We start from the raw sequence: 8,066 nt of genomic DNA, 5'->3' as shown, positions 1-8,066 counted from the left end.
TGAGCTTTGCCCTTCTGTGGTCCCTGGTTAGCTTCAGAATGTGACCTCCAGGCATTTCCAGGCAGCAAAAAATAAAGTTCCACAGTGAAGAGAAATTAAAATAGACCAAGTCCTATAAACGAGTCCCTTGTTTCATTAAAGTCCTCGGGGGATTCCAGTAGAGGTGTTCTTCCATGCAGCCACAGACAGAATTACAGCCCCGTTGGCTACTGTCTCATAAGACAGAGTCTAACAATGGATAGCAACAGGTGTTGACTTTTCGTGTTCCCCGTGGGTGCTCCCCCACTTTGCCCCTTTCCCCCAGGCCTGGCCCTCGCTCCCCTTCTTCCTGCCTGTGCTCTGCCTCCTCCTCTGAGGCCCCGCCCCCACCTGCCCGCTCACCACTCCCCACCGTCCCCCAAGTGCTCCCACCAGCCGCTGAACAGCTGATCAGTTTCGTCCATGGGTGCTTGAGCCCTGGAGCACCCACGGAGTCCAAGCCTGTGAGGAATAACACCAGCCGCAGGTACTTTGTTTGGTGTCTAGTCAGGGTCAGACTGGCTATATCATACCGGGCCAGTGCCTTACGGACCGCGTCATGAATTTGCGTGTCAGCCCTACGCAGAGGCCTTGCTAATCTTCTCTGTATCATTCCAATGTCAGTATATGTGCTGCTGAAGGCTGAGCGGGAAGTTCCTCCAGGCCAGATCGTGGTCTTCCTAATGTGACCGTGCAAGGAGTGAGGGGGCAGAAGACACCCCCTTGCTCCTTTGCACGGACTAGTCATATCGTGTGCGGTAGGGAGAGGCAGTCTGAAAGACCGCTACTCCCATGGGGTGGGGAGTGGATGGGCAGCGGTAAGGTGCGGGCAGCATCATGGCAGTTTCACCCGAGCACTAGGGGAAGCCATCTGTGTCAGGTGTCGGGCTGGTGCAGATTATTTCCAGACCAGAGCAAGGCCAGCATCGGATTGTGATTGTCTGGGTTAGGATCTGCTTCCCAGTTTGCTTGTGGGGCAGCACAACTATGCCTTGACTCTCGCTCAGGGTTCATGGCCAAATCCTCTGTGAGCAGTGTCCTGTTGAAATCGGCAAAATCACTCAGCATGAGGATGGCAGAACCAAGCCCTGAGGGACAAATCTGAGACCAGTGAATGCTTTGAATCTGTAGGACATTAAAAAAAAAGAAAAGGAGTACTTGTGGCACCTTAGAGACTAACACATTTAGCTTTCCAGTAGTCACTCCATTTTGACCATAAATAGGACATTTAAAGAAATTCCAAGAACAGAACATTTGACGGTTAATAGGACAAGGCCCTTACGAAATTTAGGAGTTTGAAAACTTGGAGGTAGGGTTGCTATAATCTTGGTGTAGTGCTGTACAATCAGGGCCCTATAGCGCCACCTGCTGGCCAAGCATGGTGCTGCAGGCACTTTCTGCCTCAATTTCCCCTTCCCAGGTGGGTCCCCCACAGAGGCTGGAGCTGGTGCTGTAGCTTAGCTCTCCACCCAAGTCAATCATTAAAACTTAACACCTTCCAGGATAACAAAAGTCCAAACAAACCACAAATTCTTTCACCCCACTTGGCTCCTCTTCAGCCCACCTTCTGGACTCCCTTTACAATTCTCCATGCTAGGAGGAAGCCCTTACTCCCAGGCAAATTCCTTTGTGTCCTTCCAGACCCTACTTCAAGGCCTTCCGTAAGAGCCAACCCAGCATGCTCCCTGGAGTTCCTCCTCCCCTACACTGACTTCTCTGCCCTTTTATGAGGCCCAGGTGTTTATCAGGCTGTCACCTGACCCCAATTAGTTCAGCCCCCTTAGGCTGGAAGGCAGCTAATTAGGGCACAGGTGTGGCCAATTGAACCCAAGCCTCCTGGTCCTTAAAGGAGCAGGCCACTCCTTAACACCAGGATTTTAAATACCTTGTATTTAAAAATAAAATCCATGATGCCATTGCTGGGAAATTCAAAGCATAAAAGCAGGGACCACTGTTTGCATAGTGTCTACAGGAAAGGAACATGTGCGCTCCAGTTGCTAACTCTGCGTCAACTAACCAGTTCTCTGTTTGCCTAGGTTTCGATAAGGACGTCCATCACCATGGTATCTGTGCCTGTGCTGACCCTTATCGAGGGTGGCACTCTATAAATCAATCAGCTCTGTTAGAAACAGAATAAAACAAAATAAACATTTGTCAGGTTAAAAAGACCAAATATGCAGCATTTTATTTTCCAGCTTCCTGGGAAGGGTTTAAAAAACAATGGAAAGTAAGAAGAGGTCTTTCCAAACGTGGCTGACAGTTGTTTTAGGTGAAATGGGGCTGAAATGTGAGTTGCAACTGTGCACCTGCTTTTTACATTTGCCGGTCTTCCCACAGAAGGGCTCTGTGGCGCTCGAAAGCTTGTCTCTTTTCCCAGAAGAAGTTGGTCCAATAAAAGTTATATTGCCTTACCCACCTTGTCTCTCGACATTTATTCTGCAATTTCACCTCTCTTAGCCAATCAGGGCTCAGGTCTGCTGTTGAGTTACTGAACCATAACTTTATCCTTATTTCTTAGTTATGCAGTTCTCTGCATTATGATTGGCTGAGGAGTTGGGCATTTCACAAAAATTGTACTCTTCTTTCATCCAACATGCAAATCCCAGTATGCTGGCTGGCTGAGGGCCAGTATTACCCACTTGGAGAGCGGTGATTTGCATAAGCGGGAATGCTTATTGGCATGAATTGCACAAAGCGCTGATTCTGTAAGGCACTTAAGCATATGCTTCATTTTAATTTGTGAGTACTCCCAATTGACCTCAATAAGACTATGCTTGAGAAATTCAAAGCATAAAAGCAGTGACCACCATTTTTGTAGGGCCTACAAAAACAAGCAAAAAACCAAAGCCATATGAGCACCAGTGGCTGGCTTTGCATCAGCCGCAGCAATGAACTAAAAAACTGTCTACCTAGGATTCTATAAGGTCATCCATCTCCACTGGATAAGGGCCAAAATAAGCACCTAAGTAATACAGCCAAGTGAGTTTTATAGGGGCTTGATCCTGTACCCAGGAAAGTCCTTGACAAACCTCTCATAGATAGCTAGATTAGAGCTGCAGAATAGGTCTTTCTCAATACCCATAAGGAGGTTATGCAAATTCCTTCTCCCTGATTGGCTACTACCCTCATAACACCTCCCCGCCGCTATCCCACCCCATCCCAGCTATTATGTACAATGTTATTGTTTAAAATGTATTTATTCATGGTGGGAGGAAAGGAAACTAACTCTCCTCAAAAGTCCAGGAGCAGCGTGGCGGAAACACTGAGAAGCTTGGGGATAGGTGGGAAGCAACAAGAGGGGAAAGACTGGGAGGATGAGGGGCCCATGTTTCTATGAGTCTGCTGCAGGTGTCTGCATCACCCCCAGTGTAGCCAGTTTAGTATGGGCGGTGGCTCAGGCTAGCTGCCCAGGTATATACCCAGGGGGCTTGGAAGGGGGTTCTACGCAGTGATTAGCCTGAGCCGCCACCCATGCTAACCTGGCTACACTGCTATTTTTAGCTCATTAGCTTGAGCAGAGCTAGTGTGTGTCTATCTACCCACACTGGAAAGCACCCTCTCAGCTACAGTGTAGACATACCCACTGTGACAGATATGGCAATTTCAGTATATATGGGAGGCCTTATTGTATTAAAGCAGTGGTTTGCAGCCTTTTTCCATTTTGAATGGAGGTGTGGACCCCTTTGGAAATCTTAGACATAGTCTGTGGACCCCCAGGGGTCTGTGGACCACTGATTGAAAACCACTGTATTAAGGGGATGTATTATTGTGGGCAGGGATTGTATATTACCTTTCTAGGAGGGCAAATGTGACAGATTTAAGACCAAAAGACTATACTGAAAATGTGCCAGACAAATATGGACTTTGGGAACAAAAAGTGCTAATGGATTTCCTGGGGAATTCCTAGGGAGAAGTTAATGCAAATTCCCTAACTCAAGTTATGCAAAAAAAAACCCCCAAAAAACAAAAAAAACAACCACAGCCTTTTGAAGCTATGCCCTGAGGAGAGGGTCATTGCCTGCTGATTACCTCTTACACAAGGCTGAGATCAAAGGCCAGAAATGACTGATCTGCCCAGTCTTTGTTCTGATTCTGAATCTAACATGGATGAACTTATAACCATGAGGAAAACCCAATGCTGAGTTTTGAAGAATTAAAACTACCAAAGCCCTAGGCTGGAGTTGCAGGGTGACTCTGGTAATCTTTTTAGCATACATGTAGGTTCTTTTATTGTTTAGTATGTTTTGTCTGTAATGCTTTTACCTTAAGAATAAATGTGCTTGCTTAGAAGGAGGTGGATGGTAACTTGTAACTGCGAGCGATCCACTGGTCACAGCCCTTGAAGAGAAATCAAAGTATAGGCACCGGCCTTTTAGGCAGTCTGGCTTGCTGGGGATATCACAGTGTAGGCAGGGCACTGTGCAGCCAGGAGCAAGTGAGACGTGGGTCTCCAGCCAAGAGAAGTGACGGCTGAAGAGATGGATACTAAAGTGGATACCCTCGGTGGAACCACGGAGGGGGACTACAGCTGCAGCTGCTCTGAACTCGGATGCCCATCAGGAGTAAGAATAGTTTAGTGATTTGGGTGCCGACTAGTTCCCTGCTCTACCCCAGATTTGTTGTGTGAGGTTGTGCAAGGCATCTGGTCTCTCTGTGCCCCAGTTCCCTATCTGTACAACAGGGATAATAGCACTGCCCTGCCTCACAGGGAAATGTGAGAAGAAATCCACTGACGATTGAGAAGTGCTCAGGTAATATAGTGAGGAGGGCTGTACGAGCACCTAGAATAGTGAAGGTGATTTGGGTACCTAAATCTCCTTAGGCTGCTTTGCAAATCCCATCCTACGAGCATCGCCACTGGCAGGTCTCAGTGACTTTTATTATTTGTTAGTTATTAAGATCTACGAGCCAGGTCCCCATTGTGTTAGGTGCTGTACAAACAGATCATAAAGATGATCCCTGCCCCAAAGAGCTTGTCATCTTCTCCCATCCCTTTCCTTTTCCAAATTAGAAGCACAACTAAAAAGTAGGTTCTAATGAAAACCCTGAGTGATATATCCTTCACCATAACAGAAGCAGGGAACACAGAACTTTGGGCGTCCTATTTTAGGTGAAACCCTGATTTTATGGGTAAACACCCCTTTGAATATGTGCATCGATCTGCCTGTTTCTTACTGAGCAGCAAAAGGATCAAGAACAGGCAAAGAAAAAATACAAAACCCAAACAAATGTATTCCCGGCACTCCAAAGAAATCCAGAAAAAAGGGCAGATGTAAACCAACTCCACTGAAATCAATGGAGCTACAGTGACTACACCAGCTGAGGATCTGGCCCCAAATTCCTACTGATTTATGTGTTTAATTCCCGGGGGGAAGAATTATTGTTTGTTCTTTGTATTGCTGCAGCACCTAGGAGCCCCAGTCACGGACTAGAGCTCCACTGTGCTAGGCACTGTACGAACCCAGAACACAAAGATGGTCCCTGCCCAGGCTAGCGGTGATTTAATCATGACAGTAAAACAGCATCCCAGGAGGCCTTTCTGCGAGAGCCACAGAATGACAAGTGAAAAATGAATGGGCGTCCACCACTATTATGCAGCAACCCTACCTGTGTAGATTCTGAACCATCCACCTGATTGGAGTTGCATATTAGGAACAAAGCAGCTGCCTCATGGATAAAAGGTTGTAATTCCCTGCATGTTTCTGTTGGGAAACTTATATTTCTTCTCTCCTTCTCCTCCTCCTTCTTCTTCTCATAATTATCCTCATCCTCACTGTATTGCCTACAAGCCCTAATCATGCACCTGGATTAAACAAACACAGACAGCCGGTGCCCCAGAGAGGTTCTGGTCTAGAGGCATAACGCAGTGCTGTGGTACACCTAACTGGTGCCTGTCCACACCCAGTACCATTGGAGAAGTCTCTGTAAGCGCAGGCTCAGGCCTTCCGCGATTACATGGCAATGCATATCATGCAGTAGCATAACAGGCAGGACCAGTTCTTCACTCTCCAAATTACTGTCCCAGGGCAGCCCGCAGGGAAAACCAGTTTCTGGAAATCCACACCTTAGCGTCATATGATTCTGGCGTCGAGTTGCATCAGCGCTCATGACACACAAGGGGAAAGAACCTTTATTTTCCTGCCTGCAGCCCAGACATCACCAAGTTTGCCGCATGGCCACATTGTAAAGGGGGAACCAGTTCTCTAGTCGAGACCAGTTGCAGTGTGCCATTTTCCTAAGGAAGCCTGATGGCAATTATGTGATAGAATGAATTTCTTGATAGCAATCTTGCTTGTGCTTGATATCAAAGCATGAGATATTACAGAGGTGTTCACAATAAATTATAATAATAAATGAAACTACCGTGCTGGGTGCCATTACATAACAGATAGATAGGTAGATCTTCACACTTCTCTAGCTCCTGTCATTCAAGGATTTCAAAGCACTTTACAAACATCAATGAATGAACTTCATAAGCCCCCACTGAGCATTGTACAGCATTGTACAGTTGTGAAAACTGAGGCAAGAGAGGTGAAGTGACCTTGCCCAAGGTCCCACATTGGGTGTGTGGCAGAGGCAGACATACAACCAGCTCTGATTCCTACCCCTGGGCTTTAACCACAAGATCATGCTCTTCTGTATAGGTGAGAGAAGCGCAAAAGGACTCCAGGTGAGTCCCAAATGATCCATATTCTTATCTAAACCTTAGCAAAACCTTCAGATCTGGCTTGTCAGTCCCTAATTTGAACCCCTTTCTGGGCCTTTTCCGCCACCTAAGCTATGACCTTATACACATCGCTGACACCTTTAGAGTAAAATAAAAAAAGTTTCAAGAGGGAGTTGGTGACCCTTAGTCCATGACTGGCACCCTTATAGACTGTAGCCATCTGCCGAATTGTCTTGGGTCGCTATTGCTGGTCTATTGGGGGCACCAAACGAAAATAAAACTCCTAGCACTTCCCCAAGCAAATCTAATAATAATACTCAGGGTCAGCACTTAAACTGGGATGAATCAGCATTGCTCCATTCAGCTGAGGAGTTGTCCCTGAGCACTTACATGCAGCATTATATGTGCAAAGCACTGTATAAACACCAGCTAATTAATACTCACCCTTCTGAGGTAGGGATGCAGCACGGTATGGGGGAGAGAGTACGGACTTGGGACTCAGGAGACCCGGTAGGTAGGTATTATTCTGCCCATTTTACAGAGAGGGAAACTAAGTCAGATTAATAGTCAAACTCTGCTTTACACTAGTGTAAATCAACAGCAATACATCTGAAGTCAACGGAGTTACACCCGGCTTCCACCAGTGAATCTGGTCCGAAGTGATTTGCTCAAGGGTACAGAATGAATCAGTGGCAGAGCGAGAAATGGGCATCAGGGATTCCTAGCCCATTAAGGATGAGCAGTAGCCACTTCCATTAAGCTAATTTGGTTTTTTTTTTTACATGAAATCTTTTAGTGTAGTTCTTGAGTGAACATCCCCTGTACCAGCTCCAAAGGAATGGGATTAAACTGGTGAATTATAGTTCTGTATTCTGCCTTCTGATTGTTAAACCTCCAGAACAGGGAAGAATATAATGTAAAGAGGGAGTGTCTTTCCAGTAGTTAGAGCAAAGGCTTGGGAGATGAGATAGTCCTGGTTTCTCATCCCTAATGTGACCCCGTTTGATCATAGATAGGTCCCTACCAAATTCACAGCCATGAAAAACGTGTTATGGACTGTGAAGTCTGGTCTCCCCCCCGTGAAATCTGGTCTTTTCTGTGTTTTTACCCTATACTATACCGATTTCATGGGGAGACCAGAGTTTCTCAAATTGGGGATCCTGACCCGAAAGGGAGTTGCAGGGGGTCACAAGTTTATGGTAGGGGAGATCATGGTATTGCCACCCTTACTTCCGCCCTGCTGCCTTCAGAGCTGGGCTCCCAGCCAGCAGCCACCACTCTCCAGTTGCTCAGCTCTGAAGGCAGCGCTGCCGCCTCCAGCAGCACAGAAATAAGGGTAGCAGTACCGTAACCCCCCTACAATAACCTTGTGACCCTCCCA

At 46.7% G+C, this 8,066-nt stretch overlaps 1 non-coding gene across 1 annotated transcript; it reads right to left on the bottom strand.

Annotated features, from left to right (window-relative positions):
• Positions 1-559: 559 nt before the first annotated feature.
• LOC144277085 (U6 spliceosomal RNA) lies at positions 560-668 on the bottom strand. The gene has a single exon (XR_013348388.1). It is a non-coding gene; the product is annotated as a U6 spliceosomal RNA (small nuclear RNA).
• Between the last annotated feature and the right edge of the window lie 7,398 nt (positions 669-8,066).

Source organism: Eretmochelys imbricata, chromosome 18, assembly GCF_965152235.1.
Source record: "Eretmochelys imbricata isolate rEreImb1 chromosome 18, rEreImb1.hap1, whole genome shotgun sequence".
Lineage (NCBI taxonomy): Eukaryota > Metazoa > Chordata > Testudines > Cheloniidae > Eretmochelys > Eretmochelys imbricata.
Note: the sequence above shows the minus strand (reverse complement) of the source record. Positions and strands in the feature narration are given on the sequence as shown.